The sequence below is a fragment of the Ambystoma mexicanum genome, chromosome 6p (genome assembly GCF_040938575.1).
Source record: "Ambystoma mexicanum isolate Mex_15411 chromosome 6p, UKY_AmexF1_1, whole genome shotgun sequence".
Classification (NCBI taxonomy): domain Eukaryota; kingdom Metazoa; phylum Chordata; class Amphibia; order Caudata; family Ambystomatidae; genus Ambystoma; species Ambystoma mexicanum.
Window position 1 is genome coordinate 595,285,723 of NC_090935.1, and position 16,156 is coordinate 595,301,878.

The following is a 16,156-nucleotide window of genomic DNA, read 5'->3' on the forward strand; positions in this document are numbered from 1 at the left end:
GAGGTAGTGACCCGGTTTACTGCAGTATAGGCAGAACTGTAGCTGTCTCCTCTTGTCTCTTTCAACCTTGGTTAAAGGGGGTCGTACTCCTCCAATCTGCATGGGTTCTGTGGTATTTTCTGATGGACATTGAACATTATCTTTTGAACGTACATAAATGGCACGATTTTCGAGTCTACTTCGGTAATTTCTTCGATCCTGTGATCTGTGGTCCAACTGAAGTACCAGGTTTATAAACTCTGCACAGTCTTTAGGTGGGCCTACCACTTGAGCAAGGATATCGTTCTGGTCTCCTCGTAGGCCCCGATGAAACAACGTGGTTCTTTTATCTTCTGGCCACCCCGCTTCTACAACCAGTCTATTAAAGGTGGCAATATAAGTCAGCAAATCTTGATTCCCTTGGTGGAGGGACAGGAGTTTGTTATCAAGAGCTTGTCCATGTAAGTGTCGAGCAAATAACTTCCATCTCCTGTTGAAAACCCCTGAAGTTCTGCAGTAATGGGTCATCTCGGCTCACTAAAGGTACCGACCAGTCTGCGGCACTTCCACTCAAATATGATAACACGAAGGCCACCCTTGCCAGGTCGTTTGGGAAAGTCCCAGGCCTACAAAGAAAATGGAGGCGGCACTGGTTCATGAATGTTGCGTACCTTAGGGAGTCTCCATTAAACCGTTCTGGTGGTGCCAGGGGTACTGCTCCAGGCAACGTTATCTGTACTGGATTGACTGATGATGGTGTAGCGATGGATGGGGCAAATCGGGGCAATGGAGCCTGCCCTGCCTGTGTTTGTAGCAGCTGTTTGCTTAGTTCATCAGTCGGTCTTTTGGGACTATTAACTCTCGTTTTAAGGCATTGGTTTCCTGCCGGGCTGCGTGTACCTTGGTGCGTAATTTCCCCAAAAGCTGGGCTAGCTGATCAGTTTCAGATGTCTCCATGACGCCCAGCTGGATAGGTTTTAAGGGCTTTGTGTTCTGTTACGCTCACCTGATATCCCCGGGGGCGTCTGGAAGGCTCTGAGATCTGGCACCCTGGATGCGTAGTTACCCAGTGCTGAAAAATGAATCTTAGTTATTTCAAGGGTGAGCTTTCCGTCCTGCGTTTCTTCTGCAGGGGCGCTTGATGTTTGTTGGCGAGCTGCCCGAGTTGCTTCACTGGTGCAGTAAGCCTTCCTTGAGCCTAGGCCTGCTCTGACCCTGAATATGCTGGTAGGCAGGTAGGTTTGTTAATTGTAAGTCTTTGTTCTGTTTATGGTGAACAGTATGGTTGAGGTATGCCAGTGAGTGGAAGCGCTAGGGCGTGTTATTACAGTAAAGCACTTCTAGAGTCTATTGGTACTAGCTGCTGCACACTAGTGGAACAAGTAGGCTCCTCCAACCTACTCCAAAACTGAACCAGGAACGGTAATTGTTCCACCAATTTGATGCGCTGCTAGTTCACAAGAGTAAGAACAGGCTTATTAAATGAGCAATTCTTGATGCCTCAAATGCCAATGTCCATATAAAAGAGTGCTTCTCAAGCGAAACTTGTAGAAATATTTAATTTGCGTTCCATTGCCAAAGAAATTTGCCAACATGTGTTTCGACCTCCAAAAGGTCTTTTTCAAGGCAAAGCTCTTAGTAATGCAAATATATTATTATGTAAACAAGTGGAATCAAATACACACATGATACAATGGTTGGACAATTAAAACAGTCTGGTACCAATACCCAAACATAGGGGATCATGGGCATAAGTTACAGGGTAACAAAAACCATTATAAAATGCATTGAAACATTGTATACATTACCAAGACCCATTATGTATGGAGATTCAGGTGCATATCATCATGATCAACAATCCCATGAAGCACAAAGGAGAGAAAACATATACAGACTAAGCAACAATATCCTCAAACGTGAATAATTGTTTTGTTGCATGTAATTAAACAGGCTTTAATAACATGTGCATGGTTAGTCAAACAAAAATAGAATTGTAAATAAAAATGTCAAGTGTGACCTTGGCCCAAGCACGATACCTCTGACCGTTGCAAAACCTTCTGCACCCACCAGCCAATTTATGTGAGGGTGAATGAATCATATTAGTACTGGAATGTGAATAATGTTATCCAAGTTGTTGGAAACAGTAAATAAGGTAATGTACTTAGGTGAAAGACTTTTTGCAAGCATGTCACCGTGAAATTGCACAACCTTAGTAAATGGTAAGTTACCTGATGAAAATTCCATCCACTGATTCCCTGCACAGAATCAGTGTTGCAAGCGAGTCAGAGTCAAAATTCTGATATCATATGTACTGAAATGGAAAACGAAGATGGAATGTGCCCGTTCATGTTCCATAAAGATAAATGTAAATGTAAATGTAAATAACCAAAATAACCAAGAGTCATAGGCTGACCAGTGCAGAACCGACAGTGCAGAAGGTAATATGCCCCGCCAAGGCCACACTCTTATAGCGACTTACTCCTAAACCTCCCCCACAGGAGAGTGGGGTAACCACGTGTAGCTGCCTTATTACAGAAAAACATGTAGTTCCGTATCTGTGTTTAAACCCAAATTGGTACACCGAAGCCGACAGATAGTACGTGCTTCCAACTGTCGTAAAAGTGCAAGGCGATCACCCCCCCTAGGATGCGCCATTGCATGAATAAGACCAATAAACCTGATATCTCGCACATTGTCCATTTGATGGTATTCTTGCCAATGGATGGAGATGGGCAATTTCGAATCTGCATTTTTCAAATGGGCAAAATGTTCTCTGATACATGTCCGTAATTCCCTCATAGTAGAACCTACATAAACGTTACCACATATACAAAGAATCCCATATACCACATACTTCATTTTGCAATTGATAAAATCACAGATTTTAATAGAAAGTCCATTATTACAGGAAAAGGTATCGGAACATATGGTAAACTTACAAAAATTGCACATACCACATTTGAAGAAGCCTTTAGGTTTCGGGGGTAGCCACGATAATGGATCAACTGGGGTGGGTTGGGGGTTAAGAAAGAAGGACACAGATGTCCTCTAAGTGTCTGGTTACGTGTAAAAATAAACTTTGGCCTTTCTGCTATGTAAGGACGTATATCTGAATCAAGCTTGAGTATGTGCCAATGTTTAGCAAGTAATGTGTATAGTAGATGCAAATTTTGCACATATTTAGTAATAATGCATACATCTGAGTAACTGGTGGATTTGTTGGTTTCTGGATCAATGAACATGTTTTCTCGTACCATTTTACTGGCTCGTTGTAAACCTTTGTTCTGTTTATGGTGAGAAATGTGTTAATGTGTTTATCCCCTTCTTTTCAGGTGCAAAGGTCTTGATGCTGGCGTGCCGGATGGAGAGGCACGTTTCTAGGTAAGAGAAAGCGCGAAGCGCAGCGCATTTATTGTCTTTTAAAGCTAACCTGTGTTTTCTTCTTCTTTTCCTCAGAGGCCGCTGTGGTGCTGAGAGTGGATGAGAGCGTGAAGAAAAACAGGTCCCCGGAATCTGTTAAGGTAAGTACAGCGCTGTGCAGTTGTTTAATATTGAAAGCGAACTTGAATTTGTCTATTTTCCTTTGCAGATGTTGCTGTGGTGCTCCGGATGGAAGCGTGGCGTAGCGCAATGGAATTCAGGTAAGACTGGTCGAATTCGATGTTTTGGAAGCGCGCGTTCTAATATTGTTTTTCCCTTTCTCGTTATTGCAGGTCGCAATGTTCAAACAGCAGCTGTGGTAGCGGTGCGCCAGAAGTCCTTAAGCTAGTACTCACAGGTGAGTGATGTTTCTTCTTCTCTCGGTTTCCATAGATTGCAGCCCAGTTTGCAGCCCAGTTGAGATGCTGAGTGTTGGATGGTGTTTTCTCAGGTAAGACAGAATAATCTTGTTCTTGTTCTTGCAGGATTACAGGAAGATGCTGAAGACCAGGAGCTGGACACGGTGAGCGTCACGCTGCTGGTTGCAGAATAACACAAAGTGTGTTCTGCCATCAGGGTGTGGTTTATATAGCCCAGGTACCAGGGAAAGTAGTTGCAGGCCTGCCACACCCAAAACACTAGACTGCATGGCTTGGTGCTTAAAACTAGATTGTGTGGGTGCATCCATGTTGGTTTTAAAGGCCCAGGTACATATATGGGACCTAGTTTGAACAGCCCTTCCTTCCTCTTGCATGTACGATTGAGCGGTTACAGACAGGGCTGGATTTCCTACAGGCGATATTTTTAACTACTCGTAAGGGAGCTGTCTTATGTATCATCAACTTTTATAACAGCCCCCATATCTCTGACCTGGACAGGTTAACTAAAGTCAAAAAGTTTATGGAAGATCTACTGTCCAGGGGCAGGAACAAAAGTATTTTTTATATCTGGGGGGGTGATTTCAACATCAAAATGGGAGGGGGGATTGACTTGGATATTCTTGATCCTTTGGAGGATCAGATAGAGAACATCCAGCCCAGATGCATGCGAGATGGGAGAGTCTGCCCTAAGGGTTTACAGCTAAGTTTATGGCTGTTGGAGTGGGGTTTTCGTATAGTGAATGGCCGATTGGCTCCAGATATACCGGGTGAAGTGACTTTTAATAACCACCTTGGAAGTTCTACAATCGATTATTTTTGTATCTCTACAAACCTTTGGGAATCAGCTGTAAGCTTTGAAGTGTTGGCTGACCCACACAGTGACCACCTACCCATTTGTCTGAAGCTGAAGGGATTGATGGGGGAGGGGGTCTCGCAGGTAATAGCCCCTACCCCTCCTATGGGTATATCTATCGGCACCAGAAGAATTAATTGGGGGAAAATTCAAAGGGGGGATTTAAACTATAAAGCCATTACCGACAATATATCCCTTGTGATGGATATTTTGGATGATTGTTCACCCCCGGGGGTAACTGTAGCGAAATTTGTGGAACTGACGGCTGCCTTCACAACTAAATTTTCGACAGTAACTAGGCCAAAGGGTAAGGAAACAAATAGAGGTTGGATCGATGAAGCTTGCAAAGGGGCAAAAAAAACTCTGCTATTAACTTTAAAGGATCCGTCCAGCAGTAGATCTATGATTGCCCTAGTTAGGAAGACCTATAAACTGGAACTAAAGAGGAGGAAAAATGAGTTGGAAAGGGCAGCCTGGGAAGGTTTTTTGGATGTTGCTCGTAGGGGGGATCAGAAGGCCTTTTGGGCTTATGTAAAAAGTGGCCCAGAGGGATGTGGCTCCAATGAAGGAAGTGGCACTCACGTGGAAGAAGGGGCTTGGTTATCCCATTTTGGGAATTTATTTGGGTCAGAGTGTGCACAGGCTGTTTTAGTTCACGCAGATGCCTGCTTGAAATTTGAGGTGGAGGAGACGGTAAAGGCCATAAAGCTCCAAGCACACAACCGAGCTCCTGGGCCGGATATGATCCCTTCGGACCTGTTTCAGGACCCTATTGCTTTGTGGGCACCGCTTTTAACAGCGGTCTTTAATGCCTGCTTAAAGTTAGGGGAGTATCCCCCGTCCTGGAAAAAGGCCATAATTTTTCCAATCTTTAAAAAAGGAGAGATTTCCAGTCCAGGTGCATATAGGCCAATCTCCTTGCTGGATTCCTCCTTCAAAATCTTTGGGAGAATTCTGCTAGCCCGAATCGAAAACTGGATTGGGGCACAGTCGATCTTGTCAGATATCCAATTTGGATTTCGCCCTGGTGTAGGCACCATTGAACAGAGCCTTAACCTTTATATTTTGGTGGCTAATTCGGTATTTAGTTTGGGTGAGTCAGTATATCTGGCTTTCATGGACCTAAGCACTGCCTTTGATAAAGTGGACAGAGCTAAGCTCTGGGCAGTGCTTGGGTCCTTGGGGTGTCCTGGGGAGATCCTGCAGGCTTTGGTCGACCTTCACACGGATAACGAGGCCTGTGTACGTAGTGGGCCGGGTGGGCACTGTACAGCTTGTTTCCGGGTGGGCTGCGGTGTAAGGCAGGGGTGTGTGCTCGCTCCCATCTGTTTTTGCCTTTATATCAATGGTCTCTCGCGGGACCTTATTGATGTAAGGGCAGATTTTCTGGTTTTGGGGGGAAGGGGTTTTCCGGTCCTGGCTTATGCGGACGACACAGTCCTAATAGCCAGAACACCAAGGGCACTACAGGTTTTGATCGATGCCTATGCAACCTTTATGAACAATCTGGGCATAAAAATCAACACTAAAAAGTCAGCGGTTATGGCATGTGTTGGAAGGAAACGTTCAGCACCAATGAAACCCATGCTATGCGTTGGGGAAACAATCCCTAGAGTTAAGGTGTTTGACTACCTTGGGATTAGTTTCTCAGAGGCCCTAAATGGAAGGGCACATGTGGCAAAGCAATCGGCAAAAATGAGCCAACAGATAGGTGGACTCTTTAGATTTGCGTCAAAAAGTAGAGCCCAGCCTCTCGACGTGATCCTGAAAATTTATGGTGCACAAACTTTGGCAACCACCCTGTATGGTGCAGCCATTTGGGGTTTCCAAAACGCGGCTGAAATCCAAGGTAAAGAAAACAAATTTTTTAAAAACCTGCTGGGGTTACCGACCAGCGCCCCCGGAATAGCTATTCACAGAGAACTGGGGGCAGAGTTCTGGGAGGATCAGTGGGCGATGGCACCTTTACTCTTTTGGATTCGGCTGTGGGTTAATGAACACGCAACTCTGTGCCATTTTATTTTACGTACTGTTTTGGGCAGATCAGGATGGAAAAAAATCCCATGGTTAGCCTATGTTTCTGCGAAATTGGGGGAAGTTAACCTAAGTGCCCTGTTTCCGCCTGAATCTTTAATCACTAAGCCTGAGGGGGCAGCCTACAAGGTTAAACTGGGAGAAATTGTAGCTAGGAAAAAAACTCTCCTGGGATACACTCAGAAATGTGATTCTTTTCACTTTAGCATCAGCAATCTCTCTGGAATTCAACCATATCTGATTAGGAGCACTTTTAAAACAGACAGGTGGCTGATTACGAGGGCCCGCTTTGACTGCCTTCGGCTACAGGGAAACACGTGCAACTGGAAAAGTTTTCCAAGTGATGCCGGCTGCCCAGTTTGTGGCCACAAGCGTGAGGACCTTTTGCATTTGTTGTTCTTTTGCATAGGTTATGCGGGTATCCGCAGAATGACCTTGGTCCCCGCCCTCAAGAAAACGGAGATTCGTTCACACAAGGTCGCACTTGAGTTTCTTCTGAGTGCCGAGTCAGTTTTTACATCCTGGGCTCTGTTGACCTTTTTAAAAAGAGCGATGTATTTTAGAAAGAACTTATTAAATCTGCAAGGTGGGGGTAGTTAGTGCCACTAATTTTTACAATGAACTGTTTATGGGGAAAAGTGGTTGAGTCTTGTCTTATGCTTGATTATAATGTATAATTTTGTTTTTAAATATCCCCTCCCGATTGGCAAGTAAGTGCCAGTTATCTCTATTATTGTAGATTGCCCTTTTGCAGCAGTTTTAAGGCCCTCATGGTTCTGGTGGCAGCCTGCTTGTGGCACAACTTCTGCCCCCTCACAGTGGTCATGTCAGAAACCCAGACATGTTTCAGCCTTGTTAGGCCTCATCAGTGAGGTGCAGTTTGGTTCCCTATGGCGCAGCGAGCAAGGGACCCATTCCTCGGCATACCCTCTCTCACATAGGGAGACAAACTAAAGCCAAAAAAAGTGATGGGTGGAAGGCTTTGAATTAATCTGAACCCCTGACACTGCTATGGGCAACCTTGCACACCACCATTTTTTAGCCCGTCCGCGCCATTGTATATGGGGTCCAGCCATATGCAAATCAGTTAGGTTTGGGGGTGGGACCAAGCCTTATTTGCATAAGGTATTTCCCCTTTTGTAATGGCTCGGTAGGTGAAGAATCATGGTCTGGGGGGTTGCCCAGAGCAATGCCAAAGGTTAAGATTTATTCTAAACCTTCCAGCCATCACCTCTCTTTTGTTTTACTATTGTCGCCCTGAGTGGGACGGGTATGCCCAGACGTGGGTCCTGTGCCTGCTGGGCTTAGCGACCCAAGCTACTCCTCACTGATGATGCCCAATATGGCTGAAACATATCTGGGGGTGCTTATGGTCTCGTGTAGAAGGCATTTGACCTAGAAATTCGGGCTGGACTGCCCCTATGGGGGTGGGACCAAGCCTGATTTGCATATTGTCATTCCCCTTTTGTAATGGCTTGGCAGGCGAACAACGATTGTCTAGAGGGTTGCCCAGACCAATGCCAGAGGTTAAGATGTATTCTAAACCTTCCGGCCGTCACCTCTTTTGTTTTGTTGCTGGTTCACAATATGATGTTCTGTCTGCTAAATTAATCTAGAATTCAGATATCATAATTGATGATTTAATTTTACTGGTTCATGTGGGGAATGTCATATCCCGTCAAGCAAGCTATTGGCTTACCCCTGATAGAAAAACCTACTACAGAATTTAAAATTGTAACAAGCTATCACACCTATTTCCACTTTGCCGTTCTTATTTAGAGCAGAACAAGTTGTTGTCAAATGTCCAGTAAGTTTTTGCTCTAATAGAGCGACAGAGAAAGTTATTACGGATGTTAGAGTATTTGTTTTGTGTCTGAGAGATCTTGGTTGATGGATTTATGACTCAGGTGAATTGTTGAACACTTTATTAGTAGAACGTATTGTGTTTCCTCTCCCATTAATGGTGGCACCCGCTGGGAAGTCCTCATGGATTTCTTTGCTCCTCCAGAGTCAACATTAATGTCTACCTAAGTGGCACTGTCATGGTGCAAGGCCCTCAGGTTAATCTCCTACTCTTTGATAGACGGTTCCCTCGCCTCATCAATTTCCTCTCATCTCCTGCTGTCCCCCCTTTCTCCCATTGGCTACCTTGCCCTCTCTCTCCTCCACCCCTGCCCCTCCTAGGGCTCTTTCTCCCTACTCAGACTTACTCTTCTTTCGAATGCCTTGTCTGCAGGCTCTCTCTCTCTCCTAGCCACTCTCTCACTGTTGCTACTCTCTACCGGCCCCCTGGTCAAATTACTTCTTTTCTCTCTGAGTGGGCAGACCTCTCCTCCTCCTCCTGGCCTCAACCACTCAACTCCTCCTCTTTGGTGACCTCAATATCCATCTGGATTCTCCCTGTTCTTCATCTGTGCTCTTTCACGACCTCTGGGATTCACTTTCCCTCTCCATCCTCCCCTCCGGCCCGACTAACTCTGCCGGTCACACACTTGATGTCTTGATCTCCTCTCGCCTCCCCCTCTCCATCCCTCTGACTACTCCCCTCTCCTGGAGTGACCACTGCCTCCTCTCCTCTCATCTCTCACTCTCTTCCCCCCCAAGCAAAGCCTACCCCAACACTGCCACCTACCTTCTCAGACATCCGGCCCATGAAGCGCGTGTCAGTTGAGGCTTTCGCTGCCACCTTCTTGCCCCCCGCCCCCGTCCTCTGGATGACTCACACCCAGACACAGCCCTGTCCCTTCCTTCTCTACTCTTCTATTTCTGATACTCCTGATGCTCTTGCCCCTGTCATGAGGATCCGTTTGAAGTCCAAAGCCAAGTGCATTTCCTGGTATGACTCTGATCTAGCTACACTTAAACTTAAGTGTAGGGTTGCTGAGAGGAAATGGAGGGCTTCTTGTTCATCCTCTGACAAACTGGCCTGCCGCCTGCTCCAAAGGCAATACAGACTCTCTGTCCACACCAAGAAGAGAGTCCACATTCAGGCCTGTGTCTCTGCGGCATCTAACAACTCAGCTGAACTCTTTAAAATCTGCAAGCAGCTAGCCAACCCTGCTGCAGTCTCCACCCCCCCTCTCACCTCCCAGGCTCTTTGCAATGCCCTTGCTGCTCACTTTTCTCTAAATGCCAGGACATCTTATCCACACTCTCCACTGCTACCCTTCCTCTCCCCTCTATCTCTCTGCTTGCTGTCCCTCCTCCAGCTACCCCCCACCCTCGTTCTCCTCCTTTCCTTTTTTCTCCCCTGATGAGGTCACTAGACAATTCCAATCTATGAAAGCCTCATCAAAACAAGTACATCCCTGCTCCTCTAAAACCATTAAGGACCACATTGATACCCTTGCTCCGGCCCTTGCCGATTTCTCCAACCTCTCCTTTGCCTCTGGATCTTTCTCCTGAAGCACTCCATTGTGAATCTTCTGCTCAATAAACCCACAGCCGGTCCTTCTTGTCCGGCTAACTATCGGCCAATTTCCATTACTCCTTTTTTGGTTAAACTCCTGGAAAAGCTGGCCATCTCTAAGCTAAACCTTAATTCCAATGCTGTTGACTCTCTCCATGACCACTAATCTGACTTCAGAGCTGCCAGAAGCACGGAAACTGCTCTCCTGAACATCCTTGAAGATCTGCTCTCCAGCCTTGACTCAACATTCCCTCTGTCCTTATCCTACTTGATCTCTCCACTGCCTTTGACACGGTCAAACACACCACCCTACTCAAACGTTTCCATGACAACCTGGGTATCACTGATCAGGCTCTGGCCTGGCTGACCTCTTTCCTTTCTGATCGACCCTCCCAGGTACAACTTGGGTCCTTCCTTTCATCTATCTCCCTCTCTACATGTGGTGTTCACCAGGGGTCTAACCTCTCGCCCTGGCTTTTCAACCAATACCTAACAGCTCTCGCCTACTGCATTTCCATTTTCTGCTCAAACTTCCAGTGCTATGCTGATGACACTCAATTTATTTTCAGGCTGCCCTCGGCCACCTGCTCTCTCTCCCTCATTTCTGATTGCCTAATTGCCATTCAAAATTGGTGTACTGCCAACGATCTTTGTCTAAATGCCAACAAGACTGAGATCCTCCTCATCGGTACACCTTCACCATCCTTTCCCCTTACTTTCTGGCCGGCCTCACTTGGTCCTCCTCCTACCCCCACCTGCGAGGCCAAGAACCTCTGGGTCATCTTTGACTCCACACTTTCCTTCTCCGCACATATCTCTGACGTCTCTAAAAAGTCAAACTTCTTACGCCACCTCTTCTGAGGTATTCTGCCTTTCCTCTCCTTCCCCCAGAAGCTCATTGTCTCTCAAGCTCTGGTTCTCTCCAGGTTGGACTACTGTAACAGACTTTTTCTAAATCTACCTGCCTCCACTCTCTGCCCTCTACAACTAATCCAGAACAGGACTGCAAGACTTGTCCTTGGCCTCAAGCCTTGGTATCATATCTTTACAGCTCTGAAATCACTTCATTGGCTCCTAGTGGATGCAAGGATTACATTTAAAACCCTCTGCATTGTCCACAAGGCTTTCTGGGGCCTAGGTCCAAAATACCTTCAACTATCCCTCTGCAAACACCTCCCCTCTTCCGAGCCCTTCACTCCTCTACCTTTAACTCCATCAGGGTCAGTCATTTTTAAAAGAAATGAGCTGAGGGCAGATCTCTGTCTTCGGCTGGGGCCTCCCTTTCGAACAGGCTACCAGCTACCTTGAAACTTGAGGAGAACCATCTCTGGTTCCGGAAGCACCTCAAGATCTTCCTCTTCGCTTCTGCCTTTGCCCCTCTTCTCCCCTGCTGACCTGTTTTTCTCTCTTGGCACTGTGCACCAGGACACCCTCTGTCCTTCGGGCCCAGTTGCCTGCTCACCCTGCCTCCCTCCTGCACTCCTCCGGGCCTCCCATTGCACTGGGCTCTGTATCTGTACCCATACAGTCCCCCACTATTCCTCTGCACTTATCAGATATACCCTATCTGACTAATCTTGCACTTGCCACTTGCTGGCTGCACTACCACTTTTTCCTTGCCTGTATTTATTCATTTATTTAACTTATTCTTTTCTCTCCTCTGTTCAGCACTTTCCACTTCTCCCGCATCCACGCACTTTCCCCCTTTTCCCTTCTCCATGAACTTGCGCGCTGGGCCTAGTAAGATCGTTGTTTTTATTTTGTGTTCTCCCTTGTTCCCCTCCCTTTGCTTGGTCGCGCTCTGATACACTTATGTACGAGTGTGATATAAATAAAATATCATATCATATCATAAGTTCTGAGTGTCCCCTTCCCTTCGAACCCCCAAGCTTTTTACCCACCAGGGTTCATGCTTTCCAATGTAAGGAGTTGTCCCAACAGGTCATGGTTGCACACTGAATTCATCCTGCTAGCATAGAACAACGCCTCATTATATCAGCCTTTGACACCAGCTTTACTGTTTTATGTAAGCCAGTGTTATCAGTGAGGTCACCCTACCGTAACTCAGTTAGTCAATACGCTTTGAGGCGAGCAAAGGCATTAGCAACATGGCGTTTTCCTCTCCCCTGCACTGCTTTACTTAAGAAAGCGAGAGCCTAGATCCTGCTTGCATATGCCAAAAGGGACACTATAATACTGCACTGCCAGTCACAGTGAGTACATGAGTTCATAAAATGGTCATGCTGTTGCATTATTTCCTTTTGACTGTATCCAACATCATGCACAATGCTATTTTTAACAATTACGACCTGGGAATGGGGATTTGTGGGATGGCATTGTGTTGTATTCAGTCTTCCCTCACAGGCAGGGGGTAGAGAGTGCAATCCCATGTGTTTGTCTCTGCATCCTCTTCTCTTTTGTGTGGTGTCTGTGACAAATCAATGGTATTCTTCCCTTCTCCTCAAGGGGGAGCACCCCCATTGAGGCTAGGGAGGTCAGCCCGCTCAGCAAGACCCTCAGCTAACGGCCAGACTAAACAGAGTTAGACGCTTGACTGTGTATATGGCCAAGACAGTGGCGATGGTCTGCTATCCGACAAAATCAATACAAATACACTTGAAGTATAACAATGAAATAATTCAGCAAGTTCATTATTTTGACAACTTGGGGCTGAGAATTTCATCGAAAGGAACCTGGGCAGGCCAAATGTTAGATAGTAAGTGCCCACCCGCACAAAGATCGAGGCCCTACACTAAGCTTTACAGCTACGTTTGGCGGAAGGGCGGTTATTCCCCAAAGTGGAAGTTTACAAGGCACAGGTACGCACTACTATTTTGAATGGGGCTGAATTGTGTGGTCATGTAGCATTGACAACTTTGTTCAGAGGGGTTACAGCGTTTTTGAAAAAAATGCTCACGTTTCCTAGCAGTGCACCCACTGTGCCAGTTTATTGTGACCTTAGACTCACCCCACCGAAGTATGAGGCATCTATTAGACCCATTTTCTTTTGGCTACGCCTAAAACACAGCACACGATTTGACATTCCACCAGGATGTGTTGTGGGAATTTAAGTCAACAGAAGCCCCAAATGGAAATGGCTACAATTGATTTTTTTTATAAAAAAAAGAAAAATTGAGCTGGATGTGCCTGCTCTTTGGGGCAGAAATGTAGATAAACAGCAGAATCCCTGTAGTCTTGTATAAGAAAGTTTCAGTGCTTGGGGACGCAAGTGGTACAACATTGATCTGTGTGGCTTCCCAGTGCCACAGAAAGATCTTTATGCATGAAGTTCAGAGTCAGCATTTTACCGCTAGCCCAATTCCCTGCAAAATGGAATCCAAACTCTCCAGATAAGTGTCCCTTTTGCTCTTATGAAATTGAAAGTGATCAACATTTCGACTTCTCCTGACGTTACTGTTCTAAGACAGGAGAAAACTGCTACAGCAGACTCGTTGATATTGTTTAAATGTGCAATTCATCCTGATGTTGGTAAAGCAATTGGCAGTGCACGGTTTTTTAGATGCAATAATAACGCCAGCTGTTTTAGTCATCCTTTGTATAGGAATTTTCTTTTATTGTTGTATTATGATGCTTCTGGTCCAACTTTATTGTGCCCAGCTGTTGTTTTTCCGGTGTGAAGAAGTGTATGCTTTCTGAACGAAGGAAATTAATATATGATAGGTTGTGAATAGGGGGGCACTATTGTGCTGCAAGGAACACCGTTTCTGGGAGCTATTTGGCTTCTGCGTACAGCCTTGAAGCATCGAATTATCTTGACAAGCAGCTGTGTGCAGCTACATTTGTTTCCCTGGGTTAACTGGTACTATGCAAACATGCACAGACATGTCTGCCATTAAATGTTTGTGTTTGGGAATAAAGGAACACTAAAACACATCTATAACAAATGTAAAGCATAAAGGATCATACATAATGGACAGAACGTCATAGACAGCATCTCGAGTGTACTAGCTCCTCCCCTGAGATATTGAGTTGTATTGTTTGTATGTTTGTATTTATTGAACATTTGGTATTTTATTCCTAACAGAAAATGGCTTACATGGAATGCATTACAGATAACAGAGGACATCCCTTTGCAGGGGTACCTTTACAATGGGGCTTGAAGATTAGATGGTCTTATGACCAGTTGATGAAGGGTGATATGGGACATAGGCCTGGGACAGTAACAGGAAACTAACATACATAAGAATGACATTAATGGCCTACCACCATAGTAGGCCAGTATTTTACATGCATATGTAACTTCTACCTTTGGGGTAGAATGGGGTCAGTTAGTGGCCAATTATGAGAGGGTGAGGAATGCTGCTTCGATGGTTAGTAGGTTCACCTTAAGTCAAGCCAGTGAACTTCAGTGTCATTGAAGCCAAGGGAGCAGAGGATTTGAAGGGGGGAGGTGTGCTTCATGCTATCAAACGCTGTGGAGAGATCAAATAGTATGAGGATACTGGAGAGATGGGAGATGTGGGCAGTGGTTACTGGGACTGGGAGATTTGGTAGGAAGCAGTTTTGATAGAGTGTTTGCAAAACCTAATTGGATGGGATCACAAAGTGATTGAAACTTTGCATTAATTGACAATAAGGTTAAAGACAACTTTCAAGGATATTGGCGATGAGGAGGGGTAGGGGTTTTACAGGTATATAGAAAAGAGAGATTGTTAGGGTCAGCAGTGAGTTTCTTGATTATAGGGATGACAGTTTAAAAAAAAATGTATTTGTTTTTGGTAGCAAAAATTAATTTGACTATGATGTCACAAAGGTGAATTACTTAAGAACACATTCAATTGAGTGGTAGAATGGGGAGTACACATCCTTAGACATATATTGTTTTTCAAAATATGCACGTACTCATTCCTAAAATGCATTTATACAATATCAATGAGGTCTGAATATAGTGCTGGAATTACGTTTGGATTAATAAGTCAGGTTGAAGGGCGAAAAAGGAAACCTCGCCGTCATGGAAACCTCCGCAAAATAGGTAGTATAAGATGGCGCTCACGGCTCTAGGGACGGCACCCAGTTACGTGTGACACACAACACACCATCATACTATTAATAATCAACATAAACAATCATTAACTCGTGTGGTTCTGATACTATTCAGTTCTTGAATTTAATTAGATTAAGAATTTCACATAACTAGTAGCACGGCATCCAGACCATAGAGACTACAAAATGACGAGAAGGGCACCGTGTTGTCATGGAAACCACTTTAAAAAGGATTTCCAAAATGGCAACAGCGTCTGTAGGAACGCCAACGCGAGTGAATTAGTAGCAGGAGGTAAGCAACGAATAGAGATTCGAAGTCAAAATGACTGCGATCTTTTGTTAAATAAGAACATGATGATTGAATTACAAAGCCTTGAATAACTGTTAAGAATTTGGAGATCTGTTCGTACATTTCTATAGCAAACATATGGGTTTACATTACGCTAACATTGCGAGGTAAAAAGGAGTAAACGATACAGAAAGAGCATTATATGGTTTCGATAAAAAATAACAGGATAACGAGTATGGGAAGTTGATATTATCCATATACAACCTAAAGAGAGTCGGGCTAATATCTAGGCAACAATGTAAGTTATGCATTTATGCTTATTTACGAGCTGTACATATAAGTGAACATAGTTATTTTCGGAGATATGCAAAATAACTTTAATTAGGATTAGATATTTATGTTTCTGGAATGAATACAGTGGATTAAGCAGATTCAATTAAATGCAATTGACAGAGAAGGAGCTTGGGATTGAACCCAATTAAATCAAAGTAGAACAACACAATCAGTGGGCATACCAATAGCCATTGGGTAAGTCAACATGTGGTTAAGAACATAACAGAGTTAATTATAATTTTATAAGTATTTGGCAACCATTGCTAACAATGTTGTATTTCTCTCTTTCTCCATTTCATTTATGTATGTATTTATTTATTTATTTATTTATTTACCTATTTGCTCTGTTTTGTATATGTGATGGAATCTAAATATGTTTTACTTTCTGTTTGTTTCCTCCCCTTTTTTACCTACTTTTTCTCTTTCTTGTGCTTTGTACAATGTATTTGCACAAA